The 24080-nt window shown below is 38.0% G+C and overlaps 1 protein-coding gene across 1 annotated transcript in view; it reads right to left on the bottom strand.

Annotated features, from left to right (window-relative positions):
• Positions 1–23865, bottom strand: part of LOC130455247 (mucin-2-like) — a 33742-nt gene extending 9877 nt beyond the window's left edge. Inside the window, exon 1 of the mRNA XM_056803840.1 lies at positions 23494–23865. The gene's annotated coding sequence lies outside the window, so the exon portion shown is untranslated. The remainder of the gene's footprint in view (positions 1–23493) is intronic.
• Between the last annotated feature and the right edge of the window lie 215 nt (positions 23866–24080).

Genomic DNA, 24080 nt, shown 5'->3' with positions numbered 1-24080 from the left:
TCTCAGTCTATGCCCAATTTTGTAGTCATATCCTCTATTTTGGTTTCTGGCAGTCTTTAAGCACACCTGTTACCCTGAAACCCACCCCAATCTTGTGAGCCCCTAACTCCTCCCTGTTGTAGTGCTGACTCTTGGCCACTACAGGCTAATAATGAGCACTAAAAATTTTTTTTCTCCTTTTTCTGCTTAGCTACAGTGGTTGCTTGTTGCAACAAATAATTAAGTTTTTTTATGAATAAAAATCCAACAAAATCATAAAAACATAAAATAAAATAAGGAAAACACCCTCAGCTTACTCTACCCACTCCTTATAATAATAATAATAAATCAATCAATAAAAATACACATTTTTTCTTTTTTGATCAAAATGCTACTTGTATGAAAGCCTTCTGCTTTTTGCCCAATTAGAGGCATATAAGATTCCAATTCCTTCCTTCTCCTTGTACTCCTAGGAAACTTTATTTTTCTGATCTTGATTCTTAAGACAAAAAATACTATATAAGAAATTAAAGCAAAAATGCAGGCTGACAAGAAAATTCAATCAAAAAATTTCAAACACTTACATGACCTAATGAAAAATACTGATCCTATCCAAAACAATTCTGAATTTTGCGAGCCTGTTCCTGAACCACAAATAGAAGTCAATCTTATTTCTCCTGAAATGGAGATGAGGCACCCCTCTAGTAAACATCAGGTGTAGACCTTTCTCTTACTCTGCAACATCTCTCTCATGCTCTGCAACTCCTGGCTGATGTTACTCCCCCTGATCCTTCTTCTAATCCCCCATCCTCTCCTGCACTTTCTCCCACCCCACAACCAGCCCCGGCCCTGAAGAAATCTCGTCCTGCTACAGTACCTGTTCCTGACCATGTTGCCTCAATATCCACAGTCAACTTCTGAGGGACCACAGCCATCAAATGATTCCTATGAATTCTTTTTCTCCTTAAGGGAAGTGCCCAAAATAGGATGCAATGGGGATGTGATGACCCTAAGACACCATATACCTTTCACTCTTCAAGAAATTAGAGAACTGACTTCCGGTTAAGATGGCGGCTTAGAGAAAGCTAAAGCTCAGATCTCCTGAAAACCCTTCCCGACCGATCTCAAAATATAAGCTCCTAAGGCGCCGAAATTCAAAACGATCAACAGCACAGACCCTGGGAACCCTCCTCCTGGACCTGGACCCGGTTCAAAAGGTACGGCTCCCCTTAAAAGCCAGAACCCGAGATCACTTGGACCTCAGGGGTAGGAGCGCAGAGTCCAAGGCTCCCGGAAGCCGCAGCCCGGCCGGGCTCAGAGAGCAGAACCCTCAGGGCCTTCTACAGTCCTGGTGAAAGTTACTGCCTGGGGCTTCCGCTGCAGAGAGCTGGTCCAAACAACAGCAACCCTCAGGGCGGGCAAGACAGCCTCACGGGCTGGATCCTGCTATCCAAGTCGCAGTGAAAGTCCTTGCCCTAGAGCTTGGGAAAGCTGCAGCCCATCCCCCCGCAGGCCTACGAAACAGCCTCACGGCCAGCGATTCTGAAGGCAACTTCCTGAAAGCGAGCTAGGGGGAGAGTGTGGCCTCGTGGTCTGACCCTTCCATTCCAGTTCCAGTGAGGCATATTCAGTTTAACCCAGGGAAAGTTCATAGAACCAACATCTGCCCTGGACTAAAGCCTCGGATCACCAGAGATAAGAAAAGCTAATCCTCCACATTCAGAAATGGCAAACTCCACAGAACCACAGAAGCCCCAAAATACCAAGAAAAATAAGAAGAAAGGGGCGACTTTGGACACATTCTATGGAGCCAAAATACAAAATACAGAGCAGACAGAAGATAATATAAAAGAAAATGCTCCAAAACCTTCCAAAGGAAATGGAAACTCTCCACAAACCTATGAAGAATTTGAATCAGAAATGACCAAAAAGATGGAAGCCTTCTGGGAGGAAAAGTTGGAAATAATGCAAAAGAAATTCACGCATCTACAAAACCAGTTTGACCAAACTGTAAAAGAAAACCAGGCTTTAAAGGCCAGAATCAGGCAGCTGGAAGACAACGATCGTGTAAAAGAGCAAGAATCAATAAAGCAAAGCCAAAATACCAAGAAATTAGAAGAGAACATAAAATATCTCACCGACAAGGTGATAGATCTGGAAAATAGGGGGAGAAGGGATAATTTAAGAATAATTGGACTCCCAGAAAAGCCAGAAATAAACACCAAACTGGACATGGTGATACAAGATATAATCAAAGAAAATTGCCCAGAGATTCTAGAACAAGGGGGCAATACAGCCACTGACAGAGCTCACAGAACACCTTCTACACTAAACCCCCAAAAGACAACTCCCAGGAATGTAATTGCCAAATTCCAAAGCTATCAAACAAAAGAAAAAATCCTACAGGAAGCCAGAAAAAGACAATTTAGATATAAAGGAATGCCAATCAGGGTCACCCAAGACCTTGCAAGTTCTACTCTGAATGATCGTAAGGCATGGAACATGATCTTCAGAAAGGCAAGAGAGCTGGGTCTCCAACCAAGAATCAGTTACCCAGCAAAACTGACTATATACTTCCAAGGGAAAGTATGGGCATTCAACAAAATAGAAGACTTCCAACTTTTTGCAAAGAAAAGACCAGAGCTCTGTGGAAAGTTTGATACCGAAAATCAAAGAGCAAGGAATACCTGAAAAGGTAAATATTAAGGAAAGGGGAAAATGTTATCTTCTTCTTTTACTCAAACTCTCTTCTATAAGGACTACATTTATATCAACCTATGTATACTAACATGTGGGGAAAATGTAATGTATAAATAGGGGGTAAAGAAAGACCAAATAGAATAATCATTCTCACACAAAGATTCACATGGGAAGGGGAGGGGAAGAAAACTCCTATAAGAAGGAGAGGAAGAGGGGGGGGGGTACTTAAACCTCAATCTCAGGGAAATCAGCTCTGAGAGGGAAAAACATCCAGATCCATTGGGATCTTGAATTCTATCTTACCCAACAAGGGTAAGGAGAAGGGAAAACCAAGGGGGGGAGGGGGAGAGGGAGAACAAAAAGGGAGGGAAAGAGAGGGGGGAGGGGGAGGGAACAAAAAGGGAGGGACTAAAAAGGGAAACATCAAGGGAGGGGACAAGGGGGACTGTTTCAAAGTAAATCACTGGACTAAAAGGTAGAGCCGAAGAAGAAAAGGTTAGAATTAGGGAAGGCAATCAAAATGCCAGGGAGTCCACAAATGACAATCATAACTTTGAACGTGAATGGGATGAACTCACCCATAAAACGTAGACGAATAGCAGAATGGATTAGAATCCAAAACCCTACCATATGTTGTCTTCAAGAAACACACATGAGGCGGGTTGACACCCACAAGGTCAGAATTAAAGGATGGAGTAAGACCTTCTGGGCTTCAACTGATAGAAAGAAGGCAGGAGTGGTAATCATGATATCTGATAAAGCCAATGCAAAAATAGACCTGATCAAAAGGGATAGGGAAGGTAATTATATTTTGTTAAAAGGGACTATAGACAATGAGGAAATATCATTAATCAATATGTATGCACCAAATAATATAGCACCCAAATTTCTAATGGAGAAACTAGGAGAATTGAAGGAAGAAATAGACAATAAAACCATACTAGTGGGAGACTTAAACCAACCATTATCAAATTTAGATAAATCAAATCAAAAAATAAATAAGAAAGAGGTAAAAGAAGTGAATGAAATCTTAGAAAAATTAGAATTAATAGACATATGGAGAAAAATTAATAGGGATAAAAAGGAATACACCTTCTTCTCAGCACCACATGGCACATTCACAAAAATTGACCATACATTAGGTCACAGAAACATAGCACACAAATGCAGAAAAGCAGAAATAATGAATGCAGCCTTCTCAGATCACAAGGCAATAAAAATAATGATTAGTAATGGTACATGGAAAACCAAATCTAAAACCAATTGGAAATTAAACAATATGATACTCCAAAACCGTTTAGTTAAAGAAGAAATCATAGAAACAATTAATAATTTCATCGAGGAAAATGACAATGGCGAAACATCCTTTCAAACCTTTTGGGATGCAGCCAAAGCGGTAATCAGAGGTAAATTCATATCCCTGAGTGCATATATTAACAAACAAGGGAGAGCAGAGATCAATCAATTGGAAATGCAAATGAAAAAACTGGAAAGCGATCAAATTAAAAACCCCCAGCAGAAAACCAAATTAGAAATCCTAAAAATTAAGGGAGAAATTAATAAAATCGAAAGTGATAGAACTATTGATTTAATAAATAAGACAAGAAGCTGGTACTTTGAAAAAACAAACAAAATAGACAAGGTACTGGTCAATCTAGTTAAAAAAAGGAAGGAAGAAAAGCAAATTCACAGCATTAAAGATGAAAAGGGGGACAGCACCTCCAATGAGGAGGAAATTAAGGCAATCATTAGAAATTACTTTGCCCAATTATATGGCAATAAATACACCAATTTAGGAGAAATGGATGAATATATACAAAAATACAAACTGCCTAGACTAACAGAAGAGGAAATAGAATTCCTAAATAATCCCATATCAGAAATTGAAATCCAACAAGCCATCAAAGAACTTCCTAAGAAAAAGTCCCCAGGGCCTGATGGATTCACCTGTGAATTCTATCAAACATTCAGAGAACAGTTAATCCCAATACTATACAAACTATTTGACATAATAAGCAAAGAAGGAGTTCTACCAAACTCCTTTTACGACACAAACATGGTACTGATTCCAAAACCAGGCAGGTCAAAAACAGAGAAAGAAAACTATAGGCCAATCTCCCTAATGAATATAGATGCAAAAATCTTAAATAGGATACTAGCAAAAAGACTCCAGCAAGTGATCAGAAGGATCATTCACCATGATCAAGTAGGATTCATACCAGGGATGCAGGGCTGGTTCAACATTAGGAAAACCATCCACATAATTGACCACATCAACAAGCAAACTAGCAAGAATCACATGATTATTTCAATAGATGCAGAAAAAGCCTTTGATAAAATACAACACCCATTCCTATTAAAAACACTAGAAAGCATAGGAATAGAAGGGTCATTCCTAAAAATAATAAACAGTATTTATCTAAAACCAACAGCTAATATCATCTGCAATGGGGATAAACTAGATGCATTCCCAATAAGATCAGGAGTGAAACAAGGATGCCCATTATCACCTCTACTATTTGACATTGTACTAGAAACACTAGCAGTAGCAATTAGAGAAGATAAAGGAATTGAAGGCATCAAAATAGGCAAGGAGGAGACCAAGTTATCACTCTTTGCGGATGACATGATGGTCTACTTAAAGAATCCTAGAGATTCAACCAAAAAGCTAATTGAAATAATCAACAACTTTAGCAAAGTTGCAGGATACAAAATAAACCCACATAAATCATCAGCTTTTCTATATATCTCCAACACAGCTCAGCAGCAAGAACTAGAAAGAGAAATCCCATTCAAAATCACCTTAGACAAAATAAAATACCTAGGAATCTACCTCCCAAGACAAACACAGGAACTATATGAACACAACTACAAAACACTCGCCACACAACTAAAACTAGACTTGAACAAATGGAAAAACATTAACTGCTCATGGATAGGACGAGCCAATATAATAAAAATGACCATCCTACCCAAACTTATTTATCTATTTAGTGCCATACCCATTGAACTACCAAAATACTTCTTCACTGATTTAGAAAAAACCATAACAAAGTTCATTTGGAAGAACAAAAGATCAAGGATATCCAGGGAAATAATGAAAAAAAACACATATGATGGGGGCCTTGCAGTCCCTGACCTAAAACTATATTACAAAGCAGCAGTCATCAAAACAATTTGGTACTGGCTAAGAAACAGAAAGGAAGATCAGTGGAATAGACTGGGGGAAAGCGACCTCAGCAAGACAGTATACGATAAACCCAAAGATCCCAGCTTTTGGGACAAAAATCCACTATTCGATAAAAACTGCTGGGAAAATTGGAAGACAGTGTGGGAGAGACTAGGAATAGATCAACACCTCACACCCTACACCAAGATAAATTCAAAATGGGTGAGTGACTTAAACATAAAGAAGGAAACCATAAGTAAATTGGGTAAACACAGAATAGTATACATGTCAGACCTTTGGGAGGGGAAAGGCTTTAAAACCAAGCAAGATATAGAAAGAATCACAAAATGTAAAATAAATAATTTTGACTACATCAAACTAAAAAGCTTTTGTACAAACAAAACCAATATAACTAAAATCAGAAGGGAAACAACAAATTGGGAAAAAATCTTCATAGAAACCTCTGACAAAGGTTTAATTACTCATATTTATAAAGAGCTAAATCAATTGTACAAAAAATCAAGCCATTCTCCAATTGATAAATGGGCAAGGGAAATGGATAGGCAGTTCTCAGATAAAGAAATCAAAACTATTAACAAGCACATGAAGAAGTGTTCTACATCTCTTATAATCAGAGAGATGCAAATCAAAACAACTCTGAGGTATCACCTCACACCTAGCAGATTGGCTAACATAACAGCAAAGGAAAGTAATGAATGCTGGAGGGGATGTGGCAAAATAGGGACATTAATTCATTGCTGGTGGAGCTGTGAACTGATCCAACCATTCTGGAGGGCAATTTGGAACTATGCCCAAAGGGTGCTAAAAGAATATCTACCCTTTGACCCAGCCATAGCACTGCTGGGTCTGTACCCCAAAGAGATAATGGACACAAAGACTTGTACAAAAATATTCATAGCCGCGCTCTTTGTGGTGGCCCAAAACTGGAAAACGAGAGGATGCCCATCAATTGGGGAATGGCTGAACAAACTGTGGTATATGTTGGTGATGGAGTACTATTGTGCTAAAAGGAATAATAAAGTGGAGAAGTTCCATGGAGACTGGAACAACCTCCAGGAAGTGATGCAGAGCGAGAGGAGCAGAACCAGGAGAACATTGTACACAGAGACAAACACACTGTGGTATCATCGAACGTAATGGACTTCTCCATTGGTGGTGGTGTAATGTCCCTGAACAACTTGCAGGGACCCAGGAGAAAAAAACACCATTCATAAGCAAAGGATAAACTATGGGAGTGGAAACACCGAGAAAAAGCAACTGCCTGAATACAGAGGTTGAGGGGACATGACAGAGGATAGACTCTAAATGAACACTCTAATGCAAATACCATCAACAAAGCAATGGGTTCAAATCAAGAAAACATCTAATGCCCAGTGGACTTACGCGTCGGCTATGGGGGGTGGGGGGGGGAGGAAAAGAAAATGATCTATGTCTTTAACGAATAATGCTTGGAAATGATCAAATAAAATATATTTAAAAAAAAAAAGAAAAAAAAAGAAAAAAAAAGATGCAAAAAAAAACAAAAAAAAAGAAATTAGAGAACTGAAATATAATATATCTTGTTTTGAATGCAAACCCCTCGTGGTAACCAAGAAAATGGCTGATATTTCTTTATCAATATGAACCATCCAATAAGGATATTGAGAATATGCCCAATACTTTTCTAACAGAATGTGAGAAAAATAAAATCATCTTGCATGTTAACAAGGCCTGGGAGCATGGTGCAGCACATTGGCTAGCTCAGGATCCTGCATGGGATTATAACAGTATTGTGAAATTTAGATTACAGATGCTATGACTCTACAGAGGATTTTAAACATCAGCTGAAAATCTATAGCTAATGCAGAAATTACTAATGAAGTTCTTTCTGCTCTCCAGCTGCCTGAAGCCCTTGCTGTAGTTCATTGCTCTGCCCATACAGGTAGGACTGATCTTGTTTCTAGGGGAAATGATTGAGCAGATGCCGCTGCAAAGATAGCAGCCATAGAAGGGCCTGGATTAATTTTAACATTAACAACCACTGATAACTTAAATTTATCACTTTCCTATAATGAAAAGGAAGTGGAAAAATGGAAACAAAAATTCAAAGCAAAACAGATTAATGGAGTATGGGTGTCATCTGAAGGAAAACCCCTGCTCCCTAGAAGTTTTTATCACCAGATTTTTCAATCTATTCATAAACATGGTCACTTTGGTACCCAGGGCATCATGGACTCTGTTAAGAGAGTATGGATAGCCCCTGCTATAACTACTATAGGCTTTAAATTATGCATAGTCTGTTCTATCTGCCAAGCATATAACCAACACACCTTTCGTAGCAAAGCCTTTGGTGGGCATCCTCTGGCTTACACACCTTTTGAGCACCTGCAGATAGATTTCATAACAATGCCAAAGGCCGGACATTATAAATTTTGTCTAGTCATAATAGATCAATTGACCAGAAGCATATCCTGCAACTCAAGCCACAGCGGCTTTTGTTGCTAAGGTGCTTTTAAAAGAAATTATTCCTCGCTTTGGCCTGCCAACACATACTGATTCAGATAGAGGAAGTCATTTTACTGATTCTGTCCTAAATCAGATATATTCTTGCTTGGGGATAACTCCCAAATTTCATGTACCATATCATCCCCAGAGCTCAGGCCAAGTTGAAAGAATGAACAGAGAACTTAAAACTATGATTGGCAGATTATGCACTGAGACCCATTTAAAATGGCCTGAAATTCTCCCTCTGGCCCTATTTTATCTTAGAAGCAGGCCTAGAGGAGACCTACACATTTCACCATTTGAGATGCTTTTTGGACATCCACCTATACAGGCTAAGCCTTTATCCCCTGCATATATATCACTATTAGGGGGAGATACTACTATTGCTTCCTATATATAGGAATTACAGCACAAACTGCATGATCTCCATGAATCTGGAGCTGCAGTACAAGCTGGACCACTAGACTTTTCACTTCACGACCTGAACCCAGGAGAAAAGGTGTATATTAAGAATTTCCAGTGTACTGGAGCAACTCAGACTTCCTGGGAAGGGCCATTCCAAATATTGTTGACTACTCCAACATCTATAAAGATTGGAGAGAAGGACTCTTGGATTCATTGCTCACATGTGAAGAGAGCATCTTTTGTTGAGACTGATTGACTGTACCTTATCACATGCATTAGAGATAATCCATTGACAAGTGGATGCTGTTTTTTGAGAACACATTGAATTACTGATTTTTTTCTCTTTTTCCCCTTATTTTTATTATTGCTTTTCTTTTATTTTGATTAGAATATATTTTCCCCTTTTTTTCTCATTTCTTGTACTAAAGGTACATGCAATTAATATTATTTTTTCTGCAGTAATGTACTTTTTAATTTATATATATACTTGCTATAATATCAATGTATACCCAAAAGCTTTAAACTGTGGGAACCTGCCATTTATTGATAAAATGTTATGGGACTGTGATTAATGTTTGTGTCTGATACTAGGAAAATGGGATAAAAACAAGGAGCACAGATTGATGTACTTCTAAGCCAATACAAAAGGACTTGAAAAACTAGTGTGAGACTCGAGGTTGCGACACTCGCCATATGTTAAGTTGTAGGACTTCCTTATATCTACACTCTTTGTGAAATACTCAGACAAGTACCAAAGTTTGACTATCATACTGGCTCCCCATATCTCTCAGGATGACAAAAAATCAGACCAAGAAATGACACTACCCTATCAAAACAAAATTCTAGTTCTTTTCTTCTGATAGTATGGCAACTTCCTGTGGTCTTGGCTGCAAATGGGTAAGTGAAATATCACTGCATTCTGTCCTACAGTCTTGTGGGATAGAAATTACTTTAAATTGAACCTGTACAAGGGCCTACTATGAATTTATTCTTGCTTACTCAACATTTTATATACATATATTTTGGTATTTTTATTTTGAATTTTTTTTTTCTTTCTCGCAAAAGTTTAACTTTCTTCCTTTTTTTTCTTTATATATTTTTGTTGTTGTTGTTTTTCTCTTCTTTTGATAATTGACTCATATACCCCCATAACTCAACATTGCATCCTGAGCTGAACTGGATGTTTTTAACACTCACTTCAGGGGGGAATTTTATTTTAATAAAAATCCAAGATTTTGAAATTTTGTTCAATAAAGAATTTCAAGAAAAGAAGCTTGCTAACTCCTAAATCCAGAGAATGAACTGTTGCAGAAAGATACCAGAAAACTTATACTACATCAAGAACATCAAGAATGAACTTTTGGGTGTGGTTGATTGAACTGAAATTTGATTGAACATTTATTGAAAATGTACACTTTTATGCCAAAGGGGACTGCCCCTAATTTGGCTTTTTGTCAATGTGTCTAACATTGGTTTTGTTTTCTCTCTTTTCTATTTCTCCCTAACTATTGTAAGTTCCTCTTAGAAACTGAATATTGTATACATCTGTAGTTAGAAGTGCTTTAGGACTACAAGATGATTATGTTAAATGATCAATGGGGAGACTAGTCTCCCAATGATCATCAGGGGGGGATTGTGAAATTTAGATTACTCCATCCTACTTAGATATTAATTTATAGTGAAGATAAAATTGTAATCTCCTGATTGAACAATGAAGGTACTTAGTTCTTACTTTATAGTGAAGCTAGAACTTTAAGCTAAGTCTATTTTTAGATCTTACTACAAAAAAGTGTTAAGTAACTATAAAGGGTAAATTAATTACAAAAAGGTTAAGTAACTAACAAAAGGTGAACTTAACAAAGAAGTGTTAAGGAACTCAAAAGATATAATCTAATCAAAGAAGATGAGAACTAAAGAATGGGCAGTCCTGGAGAAAAAGCCTCTGATGTGATTGGTTGATGTGAAAATCGAGAGGAGGGGACACAAGAGTAAAAGGTCTATATATTTCACATCATTTCCTGTCTCGGGTACCTTTGGCAGCAGAGAGGTGGCTGGTGTCAGTGTGCTGGGCCTTTTGGCATCTTGGCGTGGCTACAGCTACAGTTCAGTGGTGAGTTTCTGGCTGAGTTTTTCTCCTTTACTTTCCAATTTTATCCTCTCATAAGCCTCTATTCTTCTTCAGAGACCTCGTGGTGGAGATCTTTAAACTCCCCCTGGCACAGACCAGGTGGGAGAAATCCTATATCTTCTTCCCTCTTTCTCCTTAAATCCTTCCCTCTATATTAATTAAAATTACCATTAATTTCCAGACTGATTTAGGTATTTTATTTAGGATTTTTCCCTGGTGACCAATTAATTTAGATTGTAAGTCACAACCCTAAAATTGTCTTTACACTCCCTAGGAACAGTTGCAATTACATAATTGTAAGGAGGCCATTATAACAGTTATGTGAGAGTGCTCTGAGTATATGGAAGCAAGGTCAAAATTTGAAAGCCTTAGACAATCAGATGATAAAACACCCTCACAATTCATGGATAAACTTTTTGAGCTTGGGGGCAAATATCTAGGTCTTGATATTTCTAAAGATAAAGATATTAAGCAAATGAAGACATTTTGTCAGCAACTCTTGCAGAGTAGTCTGAGATTATTTTAAGACGCATTGCCCATGGTGGCCTCAGATGGGCCTTGAAGAGTTGAGGAATACTGCTGCTTATGTCTTTAAAGGCCAAAAAGAAAACTAGGAAGAGGCTAATAATGTCATAGAAACCTTGGCGGGGGGGATCAAATCTTTAGAGGATAGGTTTGATAAATAAGACAAAGGGCATGATACTCAACCAATGGCCCTAGTCCCTCTCCCAGAATCTAACTATCAGTCTCTTACCTGCCACTTCTGTTATAAGAAGGGCCACATAATGATGAACTGGATGAATTTTTCCCAGGCAATGAATACCAACCAGAGAAATTCTTATAGGAACAATTACAGGAATGATAATTATAATGGTGATTTCAGGAATCATAATTTTAAGCCTGATAATAATAATACTAGGGACATAAATCAGACACATGACAACTCATAACAAATGACCCCACAGCAATATATTTTGAGTAGAACTTGTCCCGGATCACCCAGGGAGCTACTGCCCTTCAGGGAGAAGCTCAAAGTACTACCCAAAGATTATGAAGGTGTACGGGGTTGGGGGGAAGGTGGGGAGACAGGGAGATAGGGCACAGAAATCGGATACAACCTTTGATTTTCCAGAGCCTTACATCTTACTGCCTGTTGTCCCTATCCACTCCCCCCCCCCATAGTAATGAGCCCCATGTAACATTAAAGATTGGTAACGCCTATTATGATTGTCTTTTGGACACTGGAGCTTCCTGGTCTGTATTGAGGAGTACACCTGATTCAGATTGCAGTTCCATTAGCTCAGTTAATGTCAGAGGGTTATCAGAGACACCCCTAAATGTTCCCAAGCTTTCCCCTAGAATAGTGTCTATAGGACTCCTTAATGTGGAACATCCTTTCCTCTTAATGCCTGGATCCCCTTTAAATTTGCTGGGGAGAGACCTTTGTGCAAGCTTAGGGCCACAATAGGTTGCTATCCAGATGGCTCTATGACACTGGAACTGCCTGAGGAATCCTTACCTTTACTCCCTGTACTTCTTTTAGATGCTCATGAAATGGAGACTCCTATTTTTGAGATTCCAACTGATATACCTGACTCTCTCTGGGCCACATCATCTTCTGATGTTCTACTTAAATTGGCTGTCCCAAATTCAAACAAAATCTATCTCACCTCCTTCCATTCCTCAGTATCTTCTTTCAAATGAGGCAATTGATGGCATTACACCTGTAATAAATCCCTGATTGGCCAAGGCATCATAATTCCCTGTAAATATGAATACAATATGCCCATTCTGCCTGTTAAAAAGCCAAAACTGGGGCCCGATGGCAAGCATCTCTATCACTTTGTCCAGGATTTGAGAACTGTGAACAATCATCTTATAAAGAGACACCCTGTAGTTTCTAACAAAAATACTATTATTTCTCCTATTACTAGCACAACTACATACTTTACAGTAATAAACTTGTGCTCAGCTTTGTTCTCTATACCCATACATGAGAACTCCAGGCATATCTTTGCTTTTACCTAGAAGGACTCCCATGGACCTGGGCTCTTCTGACCCAAGGGTTTGTGGACAGCTCTACTTTGTTTACACAATTCTTATCACGTATTTTATATTTATATACATATATAATTATATAATCTGCTGATTCAGATGCCATAAAATTTAAAAACAGCCTTTTAATTCAGTATGTGGATGATTGCTCTTGGCCTCACCAAATGCTGAGGCATGCCATGTGGATAGCAAACACCTCCTCTTAGAGCAACATAAGAGAGGCCACAGGTCTCCAAGGGCAAAGTTCAGTGATGTCTCCCCAAGCTACAATATTGTAGCTTGCTGGATCCCATTTAATTTCTCCCAAGCATATTGAAAATATCCAAAAGTTAAGTGCTCCTACCACTAAAAAGCAATTGCGAGCTATTCTTGGAGCAACAGAATTTTGTCGGCAGTAGATCCCTTGTAGCACTCACAAAAAACTCGGTCCCTGAACCACTTAAATTGGAAATGGAACACCTAACAGCTCTTTCAAATTTAAAACAAGCTATCCTATCTGTCCCCACTCTAGGCATACCAAATTATGATAAACCTTATATGTCCATGAACAAAAAGGGATAGCTTCAGGTGTTCTAACTCAACTTTTGGGACCTGCTCAATGCCTAGTAGCTTGACTCAGTTGCTGCGGGAGCACCACCTTGCCTTAGAGGAGTAGCTGCCACAGCTTTACTGTTAACCAAATCTGCTGATCTGATATTGGGATGCCCTCTGACCATAATGTGCCCATATGAGATCGAGGCATTTTTATTAAGACATAGGACACAGGCATTTACTCACCAAAGGATTATGAGATAACCATATTAAATAATGAATATATCACTAAAATGCTATGGAGTTCTTAATCTTGCAACCTTGCTCCCTGATTTATCAATTTCCAGAGAACCTTTACACAATTGTACATCTTTAGTGTCCACTGTTGATAAACCTCATAATGATTTATTGGACACCCTTTGGATGATTTGGATTTAATATTATATACAAATGGTTCTTCATTTATGAGGGATGGTGTGTGCTATACAGGAGCTGCGGTAGTTCCTGAATTTAATACTGTGTGGTAAGCTTCCTTGCCCTCAAATGTAAGCACACAAGGTGCAGAACTCACAGCTTTGAAACAGACCTGTATCATTGCAAATGATAAAAGAGTCACAATTTATACAGACTCCTGCTATGCCTTTCGCATTGTGAACTTGGAAATTACTCCACCCTACTCAGACAGTGCCTTAGGGGAAGATAAAGTTGTAAACTCCTGATGGAAACAATGAAAGTCCCCGACACATACCTTATAGTAAAGTTAAAACCTTAAGCTAGGTCTATTTTTAGATCTAATACAAAAATGTGTTAAGTACCCGTAAAGGTTAAATTAGTACCTAAAATGGTCAAGTAACTTACAAAAGGCAAGTTTAACAAAGAGGTGTGAAGTATTCAGAAGATTTAATATAACCAGAGAAGGTGAAAACCAAAGAAGGTGAAAACTAAGAATGGGCAGTCCTGGGGAAAAAAGCGTCTACTGTGATTGGTAGATGTGAAAATTTAGGGGAGGTGACATAAGAGAAAAATCTCTTTAAAAGGAGGCAAAGGAACAGTTCAGGGACAATTGAATTCAGCTTGGAGAGTAATTTCAGTTCAGAGTGGAAGAACACAGCTTGGAGATGGTCTTATGGTAAGTGATAAAGACTGACTCACTCTCCCTTGGGCTCAGGCCTAGGCCAATTTGACCTAGGCCTTTTTCTACTGGTTGGCTCGGCCTGAGCCAGAGCAGTTTAAATTAATTCTCTCTTTCTCTCTCTCTCTCTCCTTCCCTTAATTCCTTCTTTCCTTATTAATTAAAATCTCCATAAGTCCCAGCTGACCTACAAATTAGCTTTATCTCTATGCCAAAATTTGGGAATTTCCCATGGTGACCACTTATTTAGATATTAAGTCAAAACACTAAAATTATCTTTACAGTTTTGGCATTTACAGCATATGTCAAGCTGTTGGTGTGCTATGGCTTCAGAGGGGATTCTTAACATCAGCTGGAAAATGTATTGCCAATGCAAATTACTGAATTTCTTTCTGCCATCCAGTTCCCCGAAGCTATAGGTGTCATTCACTGATCTGCACATACAGGTGGCATTGACCCTATCTCCAGGAGAAAGAACCAAGCAGATATCGCAGCAAAACCAACAGCCTTAGAAAGCCCTGAATTAATTATGCCACTAACAATTACTGATGATTTATATCTATCCCTTTCTCATAATGAGAAGGAAGTGGAAAAATGGAAGCATAAATTTAAAGCAAAAGAGATAAATGGAGTATGGGTATCATCGGATGGCAAACTTTTACTCCCTAGATCTTTCTATAACCAGATTTGTCACTCTATTCATAAACATGGTCATTTTTGGCACCCAAGGTATTGTAGACTCTGTTAAAAGAGTATGGATAGCACCTGGAATAACTACAATTGCCTCCAAAGTATGTACAGCTTGTCCTACCTATCAGGCCTTTAGTCAACATGCCTTTTGAGGAAAAGCCTTTGGTGGATGTCCTCTTGCTTACACACCATTTGAGCACCTACAAATTAGCTTTATCAAAAAAGCTTTATTAGCTTTATTAGCACTCTGGAGTACTTAGGGCATGTTGGAGCACAAAGGACAACACGGCCATTCAATGCAGCTGAGGAAGTCTCCAGGTGTAATGATTTTTCGTGCCATTGGACCCAGGCTTCCAACGCCAAGAAAGTGGGACTGTCTCTGTGCAACGACTTTTCCACTTAAATCTCCTTCATGCACAAGTGTCTTTGTGCACACTCATCTATACACCATAGATGAAAATGCACAAAGACAATCGTCATCCTCGGTTAACGAGAGACTACTACTATGCCAAAAGCTGGACGGCATAAATTTTGTCTGGTCATAGTCGATCAACTGACCAGGTGGCCTGAAACATTTCCTACTGCTCATGCCACAATGGCTTTTGTTGCTAAAATATTTTTGAAAGAAATTATTCCTCATTTTGGCCTGCCAGCACATATTGATTCGGATAAAGGAACTCATTTTACCGATTTGGTGTTATCTCAAATTTATTCATGTCTGGAGATAACTCCTAAATTTCATAAACCATATCATCCCTAGAGCTCCAGCCAAGTTAAATGAATGAATAAAGAACTTAAAACCATGATTGGCAAATTGTGTACAGAGACCCATTTAAAGTGGCCTGAAATTCTATCTCTGGACCTATTTTATCTCAGAAGCAAACCCAGAGGTGATTTACACATCTCACTGTTTGGGATACTATTTGGACATCTACCTATTCAGGCATAACCTTTTGCCCCTGCCTATACCTCACTGTTAGGAGGGGATACAACCATTGCTACACATATCAGACAATTACAAACAAAATTGAAAGAACTCCATGACTCTGGAGCTGCTGTACAAGCAGGCCCCATTGATTGCTTGCTTCATGATTTAAACCCAGGTGATAGTGTGCACATAAAGAATTTCAAACATACTGGGTTGACTGAACCTGCTTATGACAGGCCATTCCAGGTCCCAACTACACCAACAGCCATAAAAATTGGAGAGAGGGACTCTTGGATTCATTGTAGCCATATAAAATAAGTATCTTCTGTTGATGATGAATAATTGCTTGCACTGATTGCATTTGAACTTGGAATATCAAATTATTAATTCTAGTCTTTACATGTTCATTGTAAAGTATTCCTGTCATTGTATAATATTCTCTTGCTTCTTCTTATTTCACTCTGTTTCAGTTTGTGTAAGTCTTTCCAGGTTTTTCTGAATTTCTCCTGCTTCTCATTTCTTATGGCACAATAGAATTCTATTATAAGCATACACTATGTTACTCAGCCATTCCCCAATTGATTGTATCTCCTCACTTTTGAAATCTTTGTCCCCCCAAAAAGAGCTGCTTTAAATATTTTTATACATATAGATTCTTCCTTTACCTTATGGTACTTGGATCACTACAAGAATCTGTTGCGATTTGTGAATTTTTTCCCCTTTTTCCTAGAATTTTTTCCCCTTTTTGATATTCTATATTTCACTCAGAGGTTATTTTTTAATTCTCTCTCTCTCTCTCTCTCTCTCTCTCTCTCTCTCTCTCTCTCTCTCATACCTTTCTTCCTCCTGTTTGTAATTAAAAACTCCATAAAAGGTTGACTGCTGACTTGTTTCATTTAGGAATTACATAGCTGAATTCCTTGGCTACCTAAATTAATATATATCAGTCTTTTAAAGTAATTTCCTTGTCACAGTGGTGACCTATCAATCAAACCAAGGTTCCATTTGGAATGTTACCGGGAAACAGTTGAAGGCAAAAGCCAACTGTGGCTGAACTCTGTTTACCTGACTTCTGCTGGTTGTCATATACCAGGGAAGGAGTTGCTGATTCATCTCTTGGACTTAGAATAATCTCTCTGACTTGCTCTGTTGGTGATAGTGACTGAAAGCCAGACCTATCAATCATTCCTCTCAAGTTGAACTCTATCCCAATATCCTCCAACCTAAGGCCAATCTGTAGTCTAGGGAAATCCTTAACCCTTTACCTCCATTCTCCATCTTTTCCTGTCTTCCCCAAATAAACCCTTACTTAAGATAAAAGAAGATAAAGTATTTTCATTTGAGACACCACCAGTTCACCTTGAGTGATTTAGTAGTCAGAAGAAGAAGACAAAGGGGAGGGAAGCTGAACAAGCTGAAGAAGGAGGCTGGGAGAGAGGGAGGAAATGGGAGGAAGGGAGGTATAGAGGGAGGAGGAGAAGACAGAAGAAATAGGATAACTGCCAGATCAATTACCCATCAGATATGCCCCCAACATTATTATCTATTACACAGGGGTGATTCAATATTTAGAAAACTATGACCATAATAGATAATATTAATAAACAAAACAATAAAATCATATAAGTATAGCACTGGATGCAGAAAAAGCCTTCGACATAATACAACACTCATTTATGTAAAAAAATAGAGAGCATAGGAATAGATGTACTTAATCTTAATTTCTTAATATGGGAAACAGTGTCTATCTAAACAGCATTATATGTAATGGGAAAATGGTAGACTTTTCCAGTAAGATCAGTGGTAGAGCAATATTTTCATGTTACAATTGTTATTTGATAACATTCTAGAAATGAAAGCTATAACAGTAAGAAAAAAAGAGACTACACATAAGCAAAGAAGAAAAAGTATGGCTTTCATGAAGATGGCATGATTTTAAAATAATCTAGCATTCAACTGAAATTAATTGAAATATAAGTTATGCTAAGCAGTAGAATCCAAAATAAAATCAGCCTTTATATTAGCAATATGACTCATCAGAAGGCAATAGAAAAAGTAGTTACATTGAAGCTAATTACAGAATGCAGACCATCTAGGTTTTTTTTTTTTAATGTAGATACACCCAGAAGTTTATATGACTATTACTTCATGCTTTATAGAAATAAAAGTAAAAACTCAGAGGAGTTAATTATTTTGGATGAGCTGTGCTAGTATAATAAAAGTAATATATTATCTAAATTAATTGATAGATTCAGGGTCATAACAATTCAATTATTGGTTATTATTTTATACAACTCATGTAGGCTATTTTAAAAAAATTGATACAATTATGGCAAAATCAATCTGAAGAAATAAAAGTTTAAGAATGTTCAGAGAAATAATTTTTAAAAAAGAAGGAAGGAGGCCTAGTAATAGCTGATCTAAAGCTAGATTATAAAGCAGTCATCATCAAAATTATTTTCCACTAACTAAAAAATGGAAAAATTGGTCAATGAAATAAATTAGATACAGAAAATCCAGATGGTAGCATTATATTGAATAAACACAAGGATACAAGCTGTTAGGGTAAGAAGTCACTACTATTGAAAAAATGTTAGGAAAGTTGAAAAGTTATCTGATAAAATTAAGCTCAAAGATATCACTATAAGTTTCAAGTTGATACTATACTTGCTATAAAAACCCATATCATAAAAAAAAAGTTCTGGGAAAAGGAAGGAGATATCTTTTATAATGATAAGAATGGGAACATTCTTGACCCAACAAAGGATAGAGATGATTGCAAAAGATAAAATGAAAAATTTGATCGCCTAAAATTGTAGTTTTTGCAGAAGTGAAATCAATGAAGGTAGAATTAAAAGGCAAATGAAGAGCTGGAGAAAAAGCTTTGCATCCAAATTTCCAGACAGGAGTGGATGTTTAAGGTAAATGGAGAATGAATTCAAGTATGTTATGTTAGAAAAAGAGAAATTAATCTAATAAAGTCAAAGCATAAAAGGTCATTTGTTTAAAAACAAGAATAGAAGTTATCAATAATCATATGAAACATTCCATGTGACTAATAACAGAGCAAAATAAATCAAAATAACTTGAAGTTCCTCCTCATATCCATGAGTATCAGTGACGACAATTACGGAAGGAACTATGAAATGACAAAGACACTAATGTTTGCATTAGTCATCCCAGTACAGCTAATATTAGGCATTTATCCCAAACAGAGCAAATACTGAGCAAAATTCCTATATATACACATATTTTAGTAGTTCCTTAATTAGGGAATAGTGGCTTTTGGTCTATGAATGGAACATTATTATGCCCCAAGAAATGGTGAAAAGGACAAATTTAGAGAAATCTGGGGAGGTTAGCATGACATGATGCAGAATGAAGTTGGAAGAACAACAATTCTTCTACAACTACATAATTGCAAAGGAAATCAACTTTTAAAGACTTTAGAAAGCGGACCAATGGAGTGAATGGTAATGACTCCAGAAGAATGTTGAGGAAGCCCTCATCTATGGCTGTCTATCAGGTCTTTGCTGTGTTTGGAGATGTGGCTAGACGAATCTGTTCAGGAAGGGGGCATTGAGCCTTTAGGCCAGTATGTTGGAACAAGAGGACAGAAGCATTCTATAGGAGACCTGAAAGAAGACTAAGGAAAAATATTTCCTTTTCTCCCCAGAGTTGTCCCTGTATACTAGGGAGCTAGGTGGCATAGTGGAGAGAGTGCCACATTTGAAGTTAGGAAGATCTCGGTTCAAATCCAGCCTCAGACACCTACTAGAAAACCATTTAGCCGCCATTTGTGCTTGTTTCCTAAGCTATAAAATAGGAATAATAACACCTACTACTATATTATTATTACGATTACTACTACTAACTCTTACTATCTGAGGGAGCTAAGTCTGCATTCCAGCTCTGCTATCTTTATAACCTAAACCTTGGGCTTAATTTCCTCCCCTGGGAAACGACCAGGTTAAAATGAGAAGGGTACATTGTATTATTTTGTAGCCCTAAATATCAATCTATGATTTAAGACTCTCTACTAGGATCCACCCTGCCAACAAGTGCATCTAGTTTTGCTCTATGCTTTGAGAAGAAACCTGACAATCCTCTCCTTAAGATCCCCTTTGACCAGAGTTCTTGGCTTTTTTTGTATTCTGGACTCTTTTGAACTGATTATTCCCCTCTTGAATAGAGGAATGACATTTGAAAGCTATGAACTAATTTTCAGTATATTTTCAAACACACAAAAATACATGGGCGGGGGGGCAGCTGGGTGGCTCAGTGGATGGAGAGCCAGCCCTAGAGACGGGAGGTCCTAGGTTCAAATCTGGCCTCAGACACTTCCCAGCGGTGTGACCCTGGGCAAGTCCCTTGACCCCCATGGCCTCGCCCTGACCACTCTTCTGCCTTGGAGCCAATACACAGTATTGACTCCAAGATGGAAGGTGAGGGTTTAAAAAAAAATACATAGGATTACCAAAGAAATGACTTCTGTGTAAATAGTTACCAAATTATTATTTGTTTTTAATGCCTCAATCCCCTCATTCAGTTAAGAAATGCTATTTTAGCGTTTGGTATACTTCCTAGTCTGAAGGCGTTGAGACGGGTCCTTTTTGTTTCTTTCTTGAAGTATCTTCTACTTTCCCCAGCTAGAAACTAAGCTTCCTGAGGGCAGAGACCAGCCTCTTCCACAAAAGCACATGGTGGGTACTTCAGAAATGGTGTTAGTTCTATGCTTGTTTTGAAATGCTTCATGTGTACCGGAACACAAGCTGTACATTTTTTTAAGAGTACCATATTTGTGACTTTAGCTGCACCCTCACATCTGATATACGTGTTTTATGTTTTATTTTTTCAATTACATGTAAAAATAATTTAAAACATTTGTTTGAAATTGAGTTCCTGTGGCCAAAGGACTCTAAAACTGTGCATATCCTTTGATCTAGTGATACCACCACTAGCTCCATACCCCAAAGAGATTTTTTTATAAAGGGGAAAAGGCCCTATTTTACAGTACTATTTATAGTAGCTTTTTGGTGGTAGGAAAAATATGGATATTGAGGAGATGGCTGTCAAGTAGAGAATGGTCAAACAAGTGGTGGTATATGGTGGTGATGGAATGCTACTGTGCTACAAGGAATGATGAGCAGGATGATTTCAGAAAGAGCTGGAGAGACCCATATGAACTGATGCTGAGTGAAATGAGCAGACCCAGAAGATCATTGTACACAGTAAAAGCAATATTGCTTGATGAACAACTGTGAGTGGCCTAGCTATTCTCAGTGATACAGTGATCCAAGACAATCCCAGAGCCTCCTGGGTATAAATGCATCCACCTTCAGCAAAAGAACTAAATGCAGACCTAAACAAACTCTATTTTGCTCTTTCTCCTTTCTTTGTTCAAGATTTTTTTCCACAAAATGACTAATATGGAAAAATGTTTTCTATGATTTGCATGTGTTAATCAGATTGCTTATCTCAGGGAAGGTTGAGGGTGTATTTTTAATTTAAAATCTAAGAATTTTTTATTTTTTGTTTGAGATTATATTTTTATAAAAATCTAGGATTTTTATTTTTGTTCAAGAAAAGATCTTCAAGGAAGAAGCTTGCTAACTCCACAATCCAGAGAATGAATTGTTGCAAAAAGATGCCAGAAAACCTACACTACATCAAGAATGAACTTTGGATATGGTTGATTGAACTGAACTTTGAACATTTATTATAAATGTACACATTTATGCCAAAAGGGACTGCCCCTAATTTGTCTTTCTGTCAATGCGCCTAGCAAAACATTGGTTTTGCTTTCTTTTCTTTTCTATTCCTCCCTCACTACTCTAATTTCCTCTTAGAAAATTGAATATTGTATATATCTATAGTTAGAAGTGCATTTAGGACTACAAGATGATTATGTTAAATGATCAATGGGGAGACTAGTCTCCCAATGATCATTCAGGGGGGATTGTGAACCTTAAAAATTCCCAGACCCTACTTCATAAGATTGGATTAAGACCATTCCCCATTTTAATAGTGAACTCTACTTAGATCAGGAATGTGAGAACTCTACTTCACCTACTTAAGTCTGCCCTAGGGGAAGATAAAGTTGTAAACTCTTTGCTGAACAATGAAAGTACTTAAACCCATACTTATAATAAGACAAAAACTTCTTAAGCTAAGTACCTATAAAGGTCAGGCAACTTGTGAATTTACAAGGAGCAAAGAGCTAAGAAACTTACTCAGAGCTTTCCTGGTGTGAATTAACTAAAAAATTTACACCTTCTTAGGTGTGAACTAAGAATGGTCTGTCATTTGAAAAACATCTACTGTGATTGGTAGATGGAAGAACTTAGGGGAGGTGACATAGGAGAAAATTCCCTATATAAGGAGATGAGAAATCTGAGAGAAAAAAAAAACAGTCTCTAAGGAGGCTGTTGGGAGAGAGCTCTGGAAACACGCTCTTGGGGCAGTCTCTGGCTGGAACTCCCTTTGAGGAGGACTCTGACTGGAACTCCCTCTGAGGAGACTCTGTCTCTCTCGGGTCTCCCTCGGGACAGTCAGCTGGGAAAGGCTGCCTTGAAGGGTCTCTCTCGTGACTCTCGGGTACATTTGGATTCACATTCAGATTCAGGATTGAGCTGGTGAAGTCAGCTGAGATGATGCTGGCCTGGGGTCACTAGAATCCTTGCTTGGACAGATCTTGTGGTGAGTGATTAAGGACTGACTGATCTCTCTCTTAAGACTCAGGTCTAGGCCATGGTGGCTTAAGGCCCTTCATACTTATTCCTTTCTTACTCCTTCTCTCTTTCTTTAATTCCTCATTGTATTATTAATTAAATTCTCTATAAAACCCAGTTGACTTGGGCATATTTCATAATTGGGAATATTTCCCTGGTGACCACCTTATATATTGATTTAAAACAAGACACTAGTGAAAACATATTTTCTGCGGTCACAATTTACTCATCCACTCTTTTATCTACTACAATTTAAGTCTTCCACTATTTTAATCACTACAATTTATATTTACCAACCATTTTAACTCTTACAGTTTATGGCTCCCACTCTTTTAAATCTTACAAGGGGAGGGACAAAAGGAGGGAGAGAATTGTGAAAGAGAATTCTTTACTCTATTGTCTGTCTTGAGTTAACACTAACTTAAGTACCCCTACTTAATACCTCACTAGATTGAAGACAGGATTAACTCTCCTTTGCCTACCTTTTGATTGAACCAACAAAAAGCTTGAACTAGATGGAGGAATTTGTAAGTCACTTACTAAAATGGATGATAACTCCAGAAACTTGTGAATCCTTTGATCAGAGTTGACACCTTCAGAGGCCTTTGATAAGAGTTAACACCTTCAGCACCATAAAAGCAAGCCCCAAACTCCCTCAGAGCAGATTGTCTTTGAGAAGATAGTTTGAAGAGAGTGTCTTCTGGAATTAGTCTTCAAAGGAGCTTTGCTGGAGACTTTGGCTTGGACTGGGGACTTGGAGCTTAACTGCAACTTGGACTCTGACTCTTGGACTACTTCATGGGGTGAATGAAAGGCTGACTCCTTTCCTAGTTTCTGGAGAGACTAGCTTCCATCTTGGAGGAGGTCCTGTGGTTACTCACTACTGTATCAAGGAAAGGTATGGCAGTTGGAAAAACCCCTCCTCAACTGCTTGGAACCTTGACCCAGTAGGCTTATGAGATTCTAAGTCCTGTCAATCATTTTCAATTGCTATCTTTCCTTGATACACTACCAGCCTTCCTGGTTGAGAGCTAATTAGTTTCTTCCAGGATAGGAAAAAATAACCTCTCTAACCTCTTCACATTTCTTTACTTTATTGTTTCCTCTCCATTTTGTAAATATTTGTA

Source organism: Monodelphis domestica, chromosome 6 (assembly GCF_027887165.1).
Source record: "Monodelphis domestica isolate mMonDom1 chromosome 6, mMonDom1.pri, whole genome shotgun sequence".
Lineage (NCBI taxonomy): Eukaryota > Metazoa > Chordata > Mammalia > Didelphimorphia > Didelphidae > Monodelphis > Monodelphis domestica.
Note: the sequence above shows the minus strand (reverse complement) of the source record. Positions and strands in the feature narration are given on the sequence as shown.